At 50.0% G+C, this 15,165-nt stretch overlaps 2 long non-coding RNA genes across 3 annotated transcripts; one reads left to right on the top strand and one right to left on the bottom strand.

The window, feature by feature from the left end:
• The first annotated feature begins 5,422 nt into the window (after positions 1-5,422).
• On the top strand, positions 5,423-7,943 carry LOC120410977. Its single transcript, XR_005603362.1, has 2 exons — positions 5,423-5,773; positions 5,996-7,943. It is a non-coding gene; the product is annotated as an uncharacterized LOC120410977 (long non-coding RNA).
• On the bottom strand, positions 7,526-15,134 carry LOC104698176. 2 transcript variants are annotated; one of them, XR_753257.4, is made up of 3 exons: positions 14,637-15,134; positions 13,664-13,835; positions 7,526-7,996 (listed from the first exon to the last, which is right to left on the bottom strand). It is a non-coding gene; the product is annotated as an uncharacterized LOC104698176 (long non-coding RNA). The 2 variants fall into 2 exon arrangements; XR_005603363.1 differs by lacking the exon at positions 13,664-13,835 and adding an exon at positions 13,463-13,603.
• Positions 15,135-15,165: the final 31 nt, after the last annotated feature.

Below are 15,165 nucleotides of genomic sequence, written 5' to 3'. Positions count from 1 at the left end.
CCAGCACAGAACTGGATGCTACTGGAGTTGTTGTATTAGTGATGAAACTGTAAGTAGCCTTTGATTTTTTTTTTTTTTTTTTGTGTTTTACAGGTGGTCTGCAGCATTGAAATTGCTACTCCAACATGACAGACACCCTTGCAGAAAGAGGTCACAGTTGAGCAGTTTCAGGTGGAACCTACCTTGGCAATGCAACACTTTTGGACACTACATTGGCATGTGCCTTTCCATTTTGTTTTTCCTTTCTCCCCGGGAAGGTTGGTCATCATTCAGCTTTTCAGGGGTGGTGTTTTATTTTGGTTATGTTGCAGGGCTGTTCTTTGTCTTTATTTTTAGGAAGTAAACCTGGATATCAGTAGTCAAGGTTGAGTGAGTGAGGTAAGCAGTGACCAGTGGACACAACCAGTTATTGCTCGGGTGCCAAATTCTGGGGCAGCTCAAAGCATGCATTGTCTGAGCATCCATTTGTGTGTTTTAGGTGGCCCACTTGTATTATGCCTGCAGGGGCTGAACCCCCTCATGGACCAGCTGATGGAGCCAGTTTATCACCCTTGAGCTGCCCCTGTGAGCCTTCCAGAAGTATTACAGGGCTCTGTGATGAAGCCTGTACCTTTTCTGTTTGAAGGTGCCATCTGGGCAGCCTTTGGCAATGGCTGAGGAGTTGTGGCGAGTCGGGGAGGGAGGGAGGAGCGAGGGTCCACTCGAGTTTCAGCAATGCCACATGGCCTTGTCTCCCCTTAACCCAGGGATACCCTGTGACGGCGGCCTCGGAGTGCGGCCACAGCGTGTGAGCCGAGGACCGGGGCGTTCTCAGGAGCCGGTGAGTAGTGGAATTGTTGGGTTTTGGCTGATGTGCTGCTGAGTTCAGGCACTGATGTTTGGTTTTCTTTATTGTAGTAGACTAAGAGAGAACAGCCCTCTGAGGGCAGGAGCTTCCCAGATGATGAGGCGGCTTTCTTTTGCACCTGATGAGGATTTGCATCCCTGGATATCCGAGAGCTAAGTCGAGGGCTACACCTCAGGGAGGGGGATGAGAGTGGGGTGCTGGGTCAGGACTTGGTGGGAGGGATTTTTGAATTAGCTTTGGAGATGGGGATGTCCACGAGAGGGCCCCTTAGGCCACGTAAAGGCCAAGTCTCGCTTTTGATCACAATGCTGAGGTGTGCAGGGCAGAGCAGTCCCTGTGTGTGTTGTGTCACTTGTCTATTGTGTGTTCTGTGTCTCTTGGGCATCTTGTGTCACATGTCTTTTGCCTTACCCCTTTGAGGGGCTTATCAGAAATGCTGGGCATCATCCTTAGCATCTCCTTTGTGTTCCTTGGCCCGATGCTGGTACCCTTGAACCTTTGACTTGCAAGCTCAGACATGCATCGGAATCGCATCTCTCTTTAGCACTCTTGAGTCAGACACCTTTTACAGTCTTGTTCTGAGCTGTATTGACAGCTGTGCACCGCAATGATCCCTTATAACAGATTAGGACTTGGGAGAATGTGACGATAGGTAGAGGATTCCAACCGTACGATTCTCGGGCATCCATCTTTGCGGTTCTTGGCATAAGTCCTTCTGTTAGGGTCTTTTTCTGCCAGAGTTCTTTGAGCCTCATCGGCCTCATCTAGGTCATCTCATTGGTAATTCTTCTTGCTGAGAGTTTCCTCTCCTTGTTGCATCCCCTGGTTTGTCATCTCCTGTGTCACAGGTGTCCGTGTGTTTGGCCTGGGGCTGCTTTGCCCTGCTACATAGCCTGGGTGTAGGTGTAATAGGATAAGTCCTAGGGACTTGACATTTGTAATGTAGGGATTAGTTGGACTCAAGATGGTATTTCTAGATTGGCACAAGATGTCTGGAGGTGGTAAGTTCTCATGCGGTACTTTGACTTTTGTCATCACCTTCTTTCAGATGCAGATGGATTGAATCTGTGGCAGAGCGCCCCATACCAGGGCGATGTGCCTCAGCAGTTATGAGGGAGAGGGGCATTGTGCAAGGGGTCACTTCTGGGATGTGTAATCACAGTCTGAATTTTGTCATTATTTTCCGTCTTTTGCAGCTGCCCAAGTGGGCTGTGGGCCATGTATTGACATCCACGGTGCTGAAGCATTCTTTTCTGTCGAGGACGGATTTTGTCTGCTGGTCTTCAGAGAGCTAAGTGTGGGGACTGTTGGTTGGGAGAAGGCAAAAACCTTTGGAATCACAGGAGGCAATTTGAAGTTAGCTTAGAGGAGAGGGCTGTAGTGGGCTGGGCCCCTTGGAGGTTAAGGGAGAGAGGGTTTCTCTTCAGCATCACTCGAGCCTTTGCCGGGCCGGGCAGTTCCAACCCATCTCCATGTTCTTGTGCGCTTCGCATCATTGGATGTTGAGTCTCGATGTCATTGTCCATCTTTTCACCCGAGGAGCCTGCCTTTGGGTCTGGCATGATTGCCACGGTCTAAATTTTGCCTACTCTTCAGTGTAGCCACGCTTTTGAGCACTTTTGAGCGTAGCACACGGGCCTCTTGCATCTTGGCCATTTGTCGGTCGGTCATGTTTTGTGATGTCATTTCAGCCTTTGGCGGCAGAATCATTCTCTAGGGATCCCTTTGTATCAGCTGGCAGTCGTTGCCTCCTTCTCTAGGCCTACTGCACTTCTTGAGCATCCTCTTACTAGCTTTGGCACTAACTTCTCATAAGGAGTTTACCTTTCGCTGTCACGTACTACTGCCATAGAGCCTTCTTTCCTTTGGCATCATCGGCCTCTGGCTCATCTTGCACTAGGAATCTTGGGTCCATCAGGTAAAACTGCTGGGCAGTTTCAGTTTGTGTCTATGTTATGTGGTTTGTGTCCGTTGTCTTCAGTGCCATAGGGCTCTGTGATGTCTCAATGCTTTACAGGCATCGTTATGGGCCATATCGGCAGCAGGAGCACTTGCATACTTTCCTGGATCGGGCTTATTCTGGCATCTTTATGGTTTTGCTTTTTGAGACCAGAAGAAGTACACAAGGTGTTCCTATCCATCTTCCTTCTCAGTTTTGGTAGTATCTTTTTTTCATGTGCCATTCCCTTGGACTTCTATATGAAGTGTACTAGACCCTCCTCACTGCAGTAGTTTCGTAGCTTCTGTCACCTCAAAGCATCCTGGTCTCAAGAATTTATCTTCTGAAGCGTTCTCTCAAGTCTTCGTGTCATCTCTGCTTATATTTGATGCACTGGGTGTCCATGTGTCACTTATGCTTGGAGCTGCCCTGCCCTGGCACATTCAGTCATGGCTAGTTTGAACAGTTTCAAAACTCTCCTCTCTTGTCTATGGGCTTTTGGGTAGAAAGTTTATGGGCCTGGTGTGGGGATAACTCCTTGCTGTCAGCTACTTGCAGACTGCCTCATGCTGTCTTGCAGGTCCCCGAGGCAGATTTTGATCCCTATGGTCACTGATGCTACCAATTTTCCCAGGATCTACTGTTCCACATCAAGGAGCAGCAGATGGAAGAAGATGTTAAAGCATCTTCTTTAGGGGGGGAGTGCTTCTAGTAAGGGCTGCAGTCAGCATGTAAGCTGCAGAAGGGGTGTCTGAGAGTGTGTCTGTCTGTGTGTGTATTGACTGGCTCTAACCTTATGTGTGTGGTGTTTTTTGCCTTTCAGGTTCTTCAGTTCATTTTAAAATTTAGAATACGAAAAACCCAGCTGGTCCTGCCCATGCTGTGGGGTCAGTCAGAGGGACACAGGGTTCCTCTTCTCCTCTCTGCTGGGATGAACTGCCTAGGGAATACCATTTTTGACAGCCCAGTCCTACCTGTGTCTTTTGGAAAAGGGCAGAGGTGAAGAGGCGACTGCCAGAGTTCCTTGGGGATGATGGAGTTGTGGTGTTTGGCTGTGCCCAGAGGGGCAGGTTGGGCATTATTTGTGTGTCTGAGGACTGGGGAGCCGAGCTCTCAGTGCATTGCCAGCTCTCCCAGGGGTGGCAGCTGGTGCAGGGCTGGGTGACAGCCTCTGGTTGGCCTTGGGGCAGGCCCTGGCCCCGGCACAGACACAGGGTGGTTTGGGGATGCTTGGGGAGCAATGGGAGGAAAATGAGGGATGGTGCTGGGCAGAGAGATCAGCCTGTGCTTGTGTCAGTGCAGCTGTGCAGGGCGCTGGGATCTGGGTAAAACTCCAGCTCTCCTGGTGTTCAGGGATGCAAGGTCTGAGGGACTGGATTTACCTAGGACTTTCCAGGAACAAGGAGAAATGTGGTGCCAGAGCTGTGCCCCGTCAGATTCTGTTTCCCTTTGGGGATGGGGAGTCTCTGGGCTGAGGTGAGATTGCTGTGTGAGTGGCAGGGAACAGGGAGCTGAGAATTGCAGGCACTGATGGAATAGTTGTCTTAGGTCTGTTTGGTTTGTGTTGGTGAAAACTGGGATGTGGGCTGGAGAGGTGCTCTTGGGAACAATGGATAGAGTACATTTGCTCCATGGATGTGTAAGGAAGGACAGGGAAGGGGGGAGTATTTATAAACTGTTCTCAGTATTTCATGCAACTTTGGGGTGGAGCAGCGATGCGGGTGGGTGGGTTTGGCCTGGGCCTGTCAGGACTAACCCAAAGAATCCAACCAAGCCCCTGACCCCTCAAGGCATCTGTGAAACGCTTCCACAGCAACCCAAGTCAGAAATCCAGTGATTATGGAGGTAAAATTATAGGTAATTGCCTATGATCCGTGGGGAATTTCCTTTGGAATTATCAATCAAGGCAGAGCATATCTTTCAGCTCTTTTCCTGGTGTGCAGTTTCCTCTCTGGTTTAAATGAGTTTGTGTGCTCCTGTTAACAAGCAGTGTGTTTTCACCCTGAAATTTGGGGTGATAGTCTTTCTTTAGCGTTTTTCCCACAACTGAATCATCCCTTCCATGAATAGTCCATGTTGTTCTACACAGCTGCTTTGGCCGTGGCTCAGAGAGAAGGGAAATGACTTTTTAGGGCGTTGAAATTTCTCCAGGCAAGAGTGGGATGTCATCTTGCCCCTCCCCAGAGCCCTGCAGGCGCATGGGAGTAGCTCAGTGCCGGCCCTGATCTTTGAGAAATAACAACGCTTGGGAGGTTTGAGTGTTGATAACAGCTCTCCTGTCTCCTGGTAGCAGTCCTAGGCAGAGGAGGGAAAAATGGAACTTGTGTTATTCATGGAAAACCTTCTGCTGTTTCTTGTGCCGACTTTTAGATCTTTGTATGATTTACTATCCAGTGTCTGTAGGTAGAGAATGACTTATTGGAGGTAAAAATTGAGATAATCACTAATGGACAGGTAGGGAAAACTTTTGAAGTAAACTTGAGGTGAGCTGTAGTGGAGAGCATGAAGATTTTGAAGTAAACATTAGCAATCAGTTGTGCACAGGTAGGGAAACCTTTGGGGGTAAAATACAAGGGCATCTCTAGGTGAGGGAATGAACACTTTTGAATGTCAAATGTTCTAATGTGTAAATTTAGTATTAAAGAAACAAAACATATTTACTTGTACTAGAGGAAAAATACTTTCGTAGCAAAGAAATTAACTGAGGTGCTCTTTAAAAATAGGTCTGGCTTGCTTACAGAATTGTTACTTATGCAGTAAAGCAGATCTACAGATGTTTTCTTTTTTTCTTCCAGATAAAACTTGGATTGTTTGGAAAAGTGGGGAGATATTTCACCATAGTACAAAAGAAGATATAGAAGAGGAGAGCAGAATGAGAGCTTTGCAAGTGCCACATGCCTGCAGCCTGCTGTCTTTAGTGATGCTGTTCCTTCCAGTCACTGGAACGTCAAAACAAAATATCCCAAGACTGAAGCTTTCCTATAAAGGTAAACTTTTCAGTAGTTTTTCTGATTCTGCCACTTTCATTTCGATGTGATACTGCCAGCAGTTCTTTTTGTATTACTAACCAGGAAATACATAATAGAAGCCTTAAAGATGGATGAATTCTGCCTCGGGGCAGTATTAAAATCTGGGTATTTTGTTGTGTCGGGGCACATGTTTCTGAAGTATAAATGTCTTTTTAAAGTATTATTTCTGTTTGCTCCAAGAGGATGTTAACAGACTATACATAAATTAGAGGGGAGTGGTCCTTGAAACGCTCTGAGGTGCATTGGAGACATTCCTGTGTGGCTGGTGGGGATGATGTGACACATGGAGGACAATCACACCTTCCTACAGCATCAGAGAAAGTTGAGAGAGCTGACTCAAGTGTTTCAAGGGGACTGACATTTATTTTTGTAATAATTCTTTTTCTGTCACTAAGTGGGTATGTTAAACTCTTCATATGTGGTTTTCTTTCTCCTCGCCTCTTTGGATCACAAAAGCGTGTTTCTCTGCAGAATTTCTTAGTCTTGTGTGTAGTTCTTGTTAAGAATGGTAACATCTGAGGGATTTCAACACAGACATATTCATGTATTAATGGCCAATTTTTTAAAGAAGGTAGATTTCTTTTTGCTTTGAATGTACAGTACACCTCCACAGGCACAGAGATGTGTCACTGACACTTCCTTCTTTAGTGAAAACAAATGCTCTCCAGTTAGTTATGTTTCAGCTATGTCAGCACCTTGCCCTTATGGGAGCTATTTCTGCTCTGTTTTTCAAACTTATGTCTTCCTATGCATTGCAGAGTTACACTCAGGATGGTGTGATGGGACAGGCTGTAAAGCCTTCATCGGGGCTTATGATATGTTTATCATGAGTTTAACACCCAGAGAAATTTATTGAGTAAGCAGAATGACATGCTATTTATTCACAAGCTTCTCTTTTGCTAGATTTGCATGCCACTGTGCATGCTATTCCACTGTGTATATAAATGTGTTTGGATGTGTTTGTGTGAGAGAGACAGAGGAAGCAAGATCAAGGGATCTTGACAACATTTTTATAAATTCAGGAAACAGTTGCACTCACTGAAGCCAATGCATACAGAAACTGAAAGACCTGACATGAGTTATGAAAGTTAGCAGTAAAGCCCTCCTGACATACAGCCGGCCTTCTCACAGCTAGGCCTTTTGAGATAATTCCCAAAAGCAGCGTACACCATATGGCGATGGCATTTACTGTGGATTTGACACTCACGATTAGTGAATTCCTCTCAACTTCAAAAGCAGCTAGCCTTTGGCAAAATCCTGATGGATGCCTTTGGCAGGTAAAGAGGGGGAGAAAGAAAAATTATTGAGGTCAACACAGGGAAAAAAAAATGGCTGAAATCTTAGTTTAAAATAGTGGCAGAGACCTGCTGGGAACAGTTGGGAAAATGCCTGAGCTCGTTTAAAAAGACAATGAGCAGATGATTGATATTTCGGCCCTGACCCAAACTTTTATTAGCAACTTTATAAACCTTTCAGTTTGGCTTGAGGGATACTGTTTCCTGTCCAAACTTATTCACCTATATCCCTGTAGGGGGGGAAAATCAACAACAGATACAGATGCAAAATAGCACATAAATCTTAGTTTTGAGAGCTGTGATGGAACTGAAAAGTCAGAAGAAAGAGAATTACCAGAATTTATTGTGCCTTGTCTTACTTTCTTGGGAGGTTGGAAGGTGTATATTTTTCCACATGGAACAAGAAATAATTTAATGCTGTTTTTTCACATTTATTTATTGTAAATGATTCCAGTATGGCTTATCATAATTAAACTGTATTTTGTGTGTTGACAACAGAATATCAGATGTACTGAATATTTAATATAGTTGTGAGAATTAAGTCACATTGGTCACACCTGGTCACATGTCTTTGAAGGGAAGGTTTCATCTCCTTTCAGGTGCAATGTGTTTATGGCATAACTCTATCTTCCCAGGAGAGCTGGAAGTAAGCAGGACTTTGCTCTGCAGTTACTGAATCTTCCAGTTGCATCAATCAGTGGTGGATGGAGGAAGAGGGAGAGGGTAGGGTGGTTAAAGATGTGTCTATAACTGCAGGAGTGCTTCAATAAACCACAGCATGTCAAAGCTCCTTTGTGTTCAAACAGCAATTAAAATTTTAGACCTTCTCTGAATGTCAGTTATAGGTTTCCTTCTTCTCAAGGTTGTCATCTTAACGAATGGGAATCTGTGCAGGAAATGTTAAGATATTCCAGTGAGTGATGTTGGGATCAATGTAAAGTCATACGATGGATTTCCTTTATTGTTTGTCCCAGTCTAAAGATGTGTTCTAAAAAATTGTGCATGTATAAAACTAAAACTACACACAAATCAATTAAACTGTGTTGTAATACAGAATCAAAGTCATATATTTTCCACCTGTGTTAACCGAGTACACTATGATCTTTAATCACATATCTCATCCTTTCACATTTTCCCTGATCCATTAGTTGAAAAATTCTCTTATTCACTCAGACTTAACGTTTAGATACTTGTTCATGTCATTACTATCCCAGAAATTGTCACTCCTCTTGTGATGTTTTTAGGGTGCTCTCACTGCATATACCTTACTTAATCTGTGTATCTTAGATACTTCTACAAGATTGAGGTGCTTTTACTATTATAGCTTTAATATTAGGAGAAGGTAACAAACTGTCTTCTAATAGAAGATTATGATCTTTAGAAAACCAGGGGATGATTTTGAGTAATATTCCATATTTTGACTCTCTTTGCCTAGTACTGCTTTCAGTCGAAGACCAACAGTGTGTATTTATCACTCATTTTCATGTAGCTGGAGATAACCTGTGACCTTCATCCAAACTGCAGAACTCCACAAGCACAGAAGTGAAATTCAGCTTCCCTAAGCAGCACATCCTTGTTGTCTGCTGCCTCATTTAACATCCTCATTCCAACCTCTAGAGCAGATGCAGAAGGTTTTCATATACCAGCCTAATTCATTAATGTCATTTTCAGGACAGCATCAGTTCTGTTACTAAAGAATGGAAGGCTCTGTGTCCTAATTCATGTATGTTTAATTCATACAGTGTAGACAGTCTTGTTTCTGTTTTATCTTCTGAGTAATCATTTTTCCTAATTCATTGGGAGGTCCTTCCATAAATATCGTGTGTGTGTCTTTTTAGATTTTACTTCATAGGGAGAAGTAAAGAATAGCCAGACCAGAAGTTTGATTGCCTTCTGAGAAAAAGAAGAAAAAAAAATCAAATTTTTCTCAATTTGTGGCTATCCTAAAATTTTCCTGCAGAAAGAGAGAATCCTAATTGCAATGTGGGTAGGGCTAAATGGATGCATGGGTGGGGCTTAGGTACAGATTGGGTTTGGGGCTTAGGTGGGGTGGGTGGGGATAGTGGGACATGTGGGTGTGGCTTTGTAACTGAATGGGTGGGGCTTGGGGCACTGTGGGCATGGCCCAGCTGTGGCCCCGCCCCCAGGGGTGCTCGCTGAGGTTGAGGATTATTTCAGCATTGGTGCCAGCAGCTCTGGGCTGCTGCAGACAGGTGAGGCCCTGCCCCCCGCTGGGGATTTTGGGGGATTTGGGGGCTTTGGGGGTTTTAGGGCTTTTTTTGGTTTTTTGGGGGGGATTTTTGAGGGTTTTTTTGTCACCTGGCCCCTCCTCGGCCCCTCCCTCAGTGTCCGTCCGCCATTTTGGGTGGGTTTAGGCTGGGTGGATGGGGCTAACAGGGGGCGTGGGTGTGGCTAAGGGGCATCATGGGCGGAGCTTATGTCACTACGGGCGTGGTTTATGTGTGGAGTGGGCGTGGTTTTGGTCAGGAGTAGGTGGGGCTTAGCGATGCAGGGGCAAGGCTTAGGCAGAGGGTGGGCGTGGCTTTCTGGTGACATGGGCGTGGCTTAAGCAGGTGGGGGCTTAGGTACAGAATGCGTGGCTTGGATGGGGTGGGCGGGGCTAATGGGACATGTGGGTGTGGCTTTGTGACTGAATGGGCAGGGCTTGGGGTGCTGTGGGCGTGGCCCAGCCGTGGCCCCGCCCCCAGGGGTGCTCCCCTAGGTTGAGGATTATTTTGGCATTGGAGACAGCAGCTTGGGGCTGCTGCAGACAGGCGAGGCCCCGCCCCCCGCCAGGGATTTGGGGATTATTTGGGGGTTATTTGGGGGAAATGGGGGTTTTTTGGGGTTTGAGGGCTTTTTTTGTTTTTTGGGGGGGTTTTTTTTAGGGTATTTTTGGAGGTTTTTTTGTCACCCGGCCCCTCCCTCAGTGTCTGTCCGCCATTTTGGGTGGGTTTTGCCCATTTTTGGGGTGGTTTTTTGGGGTTTTTTGGGGGGTATTTTTGGGGTTTCTTTGGGGGGGGTTGGGGGGTTTTGGGGTATTTTTTTAGGGTTTTTTGGGGGGGGTTGGTATTTTTGGGGGCATTATTTGGGGCTTTTTTGGTTTTTATTTGGGGGGTTTTGGGGGTTTTTGGGGTGTATTTGGGTTTTTTGAGGGGTATTTTGGGGGTATTTTTTGGGGGGGTGGGGGTTTTTTTATCATCTGACTCCTCCCTCAGTGTTCATCAGCAGTTCTGGGCTGGTTTTGCCCATTTTTGGGGTGGTTTTTTGGGTTGTTTTTGGGGGTTTGGGGTATTTTTGGGTGGTTTTTTGCGGTTTTTGGGGGTATTTTTTGGGTTATTTCAGGGGGATTCTATGAACCCCATAGAACCTTCTAGAACCCTACAGAGTTCCACAGCGCCCCACAGAACCTTCTGGAGCCCCACAGTGCCCCATAGATCCCCATAGAGCCCCACAGAGCCCCATAGAATCTTCCAGAGCTCCATAGAACCCAATGGGACCCCATAGAACCCAATGGGACCCCACAGAACCCCATAGAACCTTCTAGAGCCCTACAGTGTCCCATAGAACCTCCTAGAACACCATATGACCCAGTGGGACCCCATAGAACCTTCTGGAGCCCCATAATGCCCCACAGGACCCCACAGAGCCTTCTAGAACCCCATAGACTCCCATAGAACCTTCTAGATTCCCACAGAGCCCCCCCAGACCCTTCTACAGCCCCATAGACCCCCATAGAACCCAATGGGACCCCATTGACCCCCACAGAGCCCCACAGAACCTTCTAGAACCCCATAGAACCCAATGGGACCCCACAGAACTTTGTAGAACCCCACAGAGCCCCACAGAACCTTCTGGAGCCCCATAGAACCCAATGGGACCCCACAGAACCTTCTAGAACCCCACAGAGCCCCATAGAACCCAATGGGACCCCACAGAACCCCACAGAACCTTCTGGAGCCCCACAGAACTCAGTGGGACCCCCACAGTGCCCCATAGATCCCAATGGGACCCATAGAACCCCCCAGTACGTTCTAGAACTCCCCTCCCCTCCCCCCCCAGGGCTGCCCCCCAACGGCGGCGGCGACGACGACGACAGCGCCACCCCCGCGGCCATCGTGGTGCCCCCTGCAGCCGGCGGCCAGCCCCGCAAGGTGCCTGTGGGCCACGGGCTGGCCTGAGCACTGACCGCTGAGCACACCCAGGCTGGCCTGAGCGCTGACCACAGCTGCGGTCACTGACCCACCCAGGCTGGCTGGAGTGCTGACTGCTGACCAGACTGACCATACCTATTGGCCGGAGCCTCTGACCACAGCAGGGGTCACTGACCACACCGTGGGTCCCAGCCCCACATTAGGGGGTCTGAACTGGTCCGAAATGGCCCCAAAGTGGTCTGTACTGGTCCGAACTGGACCCAAGCTGGTCCGAACTGGGAGCGCCTCGGCTGCGCCCTGGGCGGAGCTGCTCCCAGGCCCCGCCCCCTAACCCAAGCCCGGCCCCTCAACCAATCAGCGCCGAGAACGCGGGGCCGGCCGCGTTTTAACCAATGGGAAGCCAGAGCCCCGCCGAAGGGGCGGGGCCGAGGCGCTTCCACCAATCAGCGCAGAGAAGGCGGGCTCCGGGGAGGGGGGAGGTCACGTGGCCGCGCGGTCACGTGGGCGAGGAGCAGTCACGTGAGAGGCCCGGCGGTGACGTGGGAGGTGCACGGAGCCAAGGTACCGGGGGAATTTTGGGGCATTTTGGGGGATTTTGGGGCGGCTCGAAGGGTCCTGAAAGAGTTTGGAGGGGGTGGGGGAGGGGAACGAGGAGGAACCGCGGGGGGGGATTTGGGGGAATTTGGTGAATTCTGGGGCTTTTTTGGGGGTTTTTTTTTGGGTCCTGAGGGGATTTTTGGTCTTTCTTGGTTTTGGGGGCCCTGAGAGGATTTTGGGGCGATTCTGGGTTTCGTGGGAATTTTGGGATTCTTTTTGGGTTTTTTTGGGGCCGCCCCTCCCCCACTCTCAGCACTCAACTCCCCCCGCTTTGTCCAGGGGCCCTCCCCCCCCATAGCCTCCCCCGCCCCTCCCCCACCTTGGCTCACCCCGATGACGTCACGGAGAGGGCAGGGTGGCCGCAGCCAGAGGTGGCCCCGCCCCACCTGCCCCGCCCCCACCTCAGCGTGGCCGTGCTGTGCTTAATTAACCTCCTTAATTACATGGACTGCTTCACCGTGGCAGGTGGGGGCGGGGCCTAGAGTGGGCGGGGCCTAGAGGGGCGTGTGGGCAGGGCTTCCGGCGGTGTGGGCGGGGCTAAAGGGGAATGGGCGGGGTTTCAGGTGGGGTGGGTGGGGCTTTGGGCGGTGTGGGCGTGGCTTCGATCAGTGTGGTCGGGGCTTACAGTGGGGTGGGTGGGGCTAAGGGGGTGTGTGGGCGTGGGTTTGGCAGGTATGGAAGTGGCTTTTGGCGGGATGGGCGGGGCTTAGCGATGCATGGGCGTGGCTTCATGTGATGTGGGCGGGGGTTCCAGCGGTGTGGGCGTGGCTACAGTGCAGAGGTGAGCGGGTGTAAGAGACGGTCCGAAAATCCCTCATCTGCCTCACGATCATCGTGAAGACAGAGACTGAACACAGCAGTCCTGGCCTGGCTGAGGTGGGATTGTCTGCCAAGTGTTGCCTACGGGTGTGCCCACTGGGAACTGGTACGCATTCCTGAGGAAAATTAGTGCAGGTCACAATGGACTGTGCCGTTCTTGCTGCCCAGGCGGGAAGGACTGCGCTGAAGCGGAAAGGAATGACCTGTCTTGTACATCTGTCCTGTACCTGTTTCCCAAAGCAACGGACCCCATAACAATGGCTGTAGATTTCCCAACCTCTTGGCCAGTTGCCCCTCGCTTCTGAAAAGGACTATAAAGGGACCTTCTGAAATAACCGAGATCCGAGAACTCCCCACGGAAAGAAGACGAATCTATTGGCGGAAGACCACGAGGACTTCGTCTCATCCGTTGGTAGCTATTGCCCCTCTTTTTCCCCCTCTCTACTTTGTTTCTCTCTCTCTCTCTCTCTCTTACTCTCTTCTATTCCATTACTGTGTTGTGGGCACTTAATAAAGGTGCACTGTTTTGATTAAAACTGAAATCTCTTGTGTCCTTTTACACTCTGAGATCGATAAACGAACCATCACGACCCCCGCTTGCATTAGCGGATCGTGACAGCGGGGGCTTAGGATGTTGTGGGCGTGGGTTAGGGGCAGAGTAGGCGTGGGTTTTGGTGCGGGTCTGGGCGGGGCTTTATGCGGGGTGTGCATGGCTTGGGGCATGGTGGGCGGGGCTTGGGGCAGGGGTGGGAGTGGCTTACATGCACGTGGGCGTGGCTTACATGCACGTGGGCGTGGCTTGGTGTGCTGTGGGCGTGGCCCAGCCATGGCCCCGCCCCCGTGGGTGCTCCCCAAGGTCCAGGATTATTTCGGCATCGGCAACAGCAGCTCGGGGGTGCTTTCCAAGGAGGCACTGGGGAGGACTGACAAGATGAAAGGGGAAAGGCTAAAGATACTCCCTGGGACCCCACATGCTGCCCTACCTGCTCAGGTGCAGCCCCTTGGCACAAGGGCTTTTCCTTTGGCATTTTCTTGGACCAGTGCTCTGTGCCCAGGTGCATCCAGCTGCTCCCCAGTCCCTACAAGATGGTCCAGCCACGGTTCCTGGAGAGACGCTCGGGATGTCCCCATTGGCCCCTTTCATCTAGCAGCTCCCTGCACGGGTGTGCCCAGGTAAGCCCCTGAAAGCAGCCTCTGGCAGGACCCACCCCCTCCTCATCCTCACTGGTCACACCTGGCGCTGCTGCACATTGGAAATGGGGGGTGAGGTGGAGAAAGGTCCTGCTGGTCGTTCCCTCCCCTGCACAGCGTGTTGTCTGCCCCTGAAACATGCAGGCTCTGGGCTTTCCTTCCTATGGAAAAGAGCTGTCATCTTCCTCTAGGGGTGGCTCGGAGAGATTTAGTGAGGACTTGGGGTTGCTGGGATAACTTCAGTGGTTTTAGGATTGGTTTTGGGGTGTTGAAATATTTTAGGGGCCGAGGGGAACAGTTTAGATGTTCCTGCTTTCTAAAGCAGGTTTGTGGGGGGTTAAATATAGTTTGGGGGCTTTTATAGGCCCCCTAAAAGCCTGTAGGATCCCCTAAATCCTGCAAGGCCACTATAAGCCCTCCAAAACCCCTCACAAGCCTCCAAGAGCCCAACAGGCCGACCCTACAATGTCTGTAATACCCCCTAAAAACCACAAAGCCCCCAAAACCCTGCCCGGAGCTAACAAAACACCCAAGGTTCCCCCCTACAATGACAGGGGTGATTGTCAGCAGGCACCAAGGCTAGGGCCAGAAAGCTGTTGCATAATGTACCCCAGAGAATCTCAGTGCCTCCCAATCAACTCCACATGACCCTCTGTTATGGGTTCTGGGGCATGCCCGTGTGAAAAAAAAAAACCTCGAGATGCACTTATAATTGCAAAGCAAATTGATTTTGTTAGTCGTAGTAGCAGTTGATAACATACTCACCCCTAGATTCTTGAGAAGGAGACGGAGCATGGCTGCTGAGCAGGAGGGGTAGGCAGGCAGTGCACTTTTAGGCCATCCCCTGGATGAAAACGGCATGCATCTCGTCCTCCTCCCTCCCTCCCTCCCTCCACTCCAGGACCACACCTTACGTTTCCTTCTCAGGAGTGGTCAGTTACAACATCATCTCACGCAGGGCCAGCGTGAAATTCCCTTGAAATTTGCGGGGTTATGTCTCAGACTTTGTCCCTGGCCGCCGCCTCCCCCCTCGCCCCCCCCAGTCAAATGGGCACTCCTCGGAACGCAGCGCATCCGGAGCTCATCTCCACTGCGGTGACCGATGGCCGCGGGGAGGACGACGACACACACACCCGGAAGGCTGCGGGCCTCAGTCGCCGCCCGGTAGGCGGCTGGGACGGCCCGATGCGATGGGGCAGAAACCGGCGCCCGACTCCGCCCGAACCGAACGCTGAGAGACCGGCTACATGCAGGCGCAGGAGGTGGGACCGCAGCCGGGCCCCGCCCGCCGCGC

This window comes from Corvus cornix, chromosome 18 (genome assembly GCF_000738735.6).
Source record: "Corvus cornix cornix isolate S_Up_H32 chromosome 18, ASM73873v5, whole genome shotgun sequence".
In the NCBI taxonomy this organism is placed as follows: Eukaryota; Metazoa; Chordata; class Aves; order Passeriformes; family Corvidae; genus Corvus; species Corvus cornix.
The sequence above is the reverse complement of the archived record's forward strand: the minus strand, read 5'-3'. Positions and strand labels throughout refer to the sequence as shown.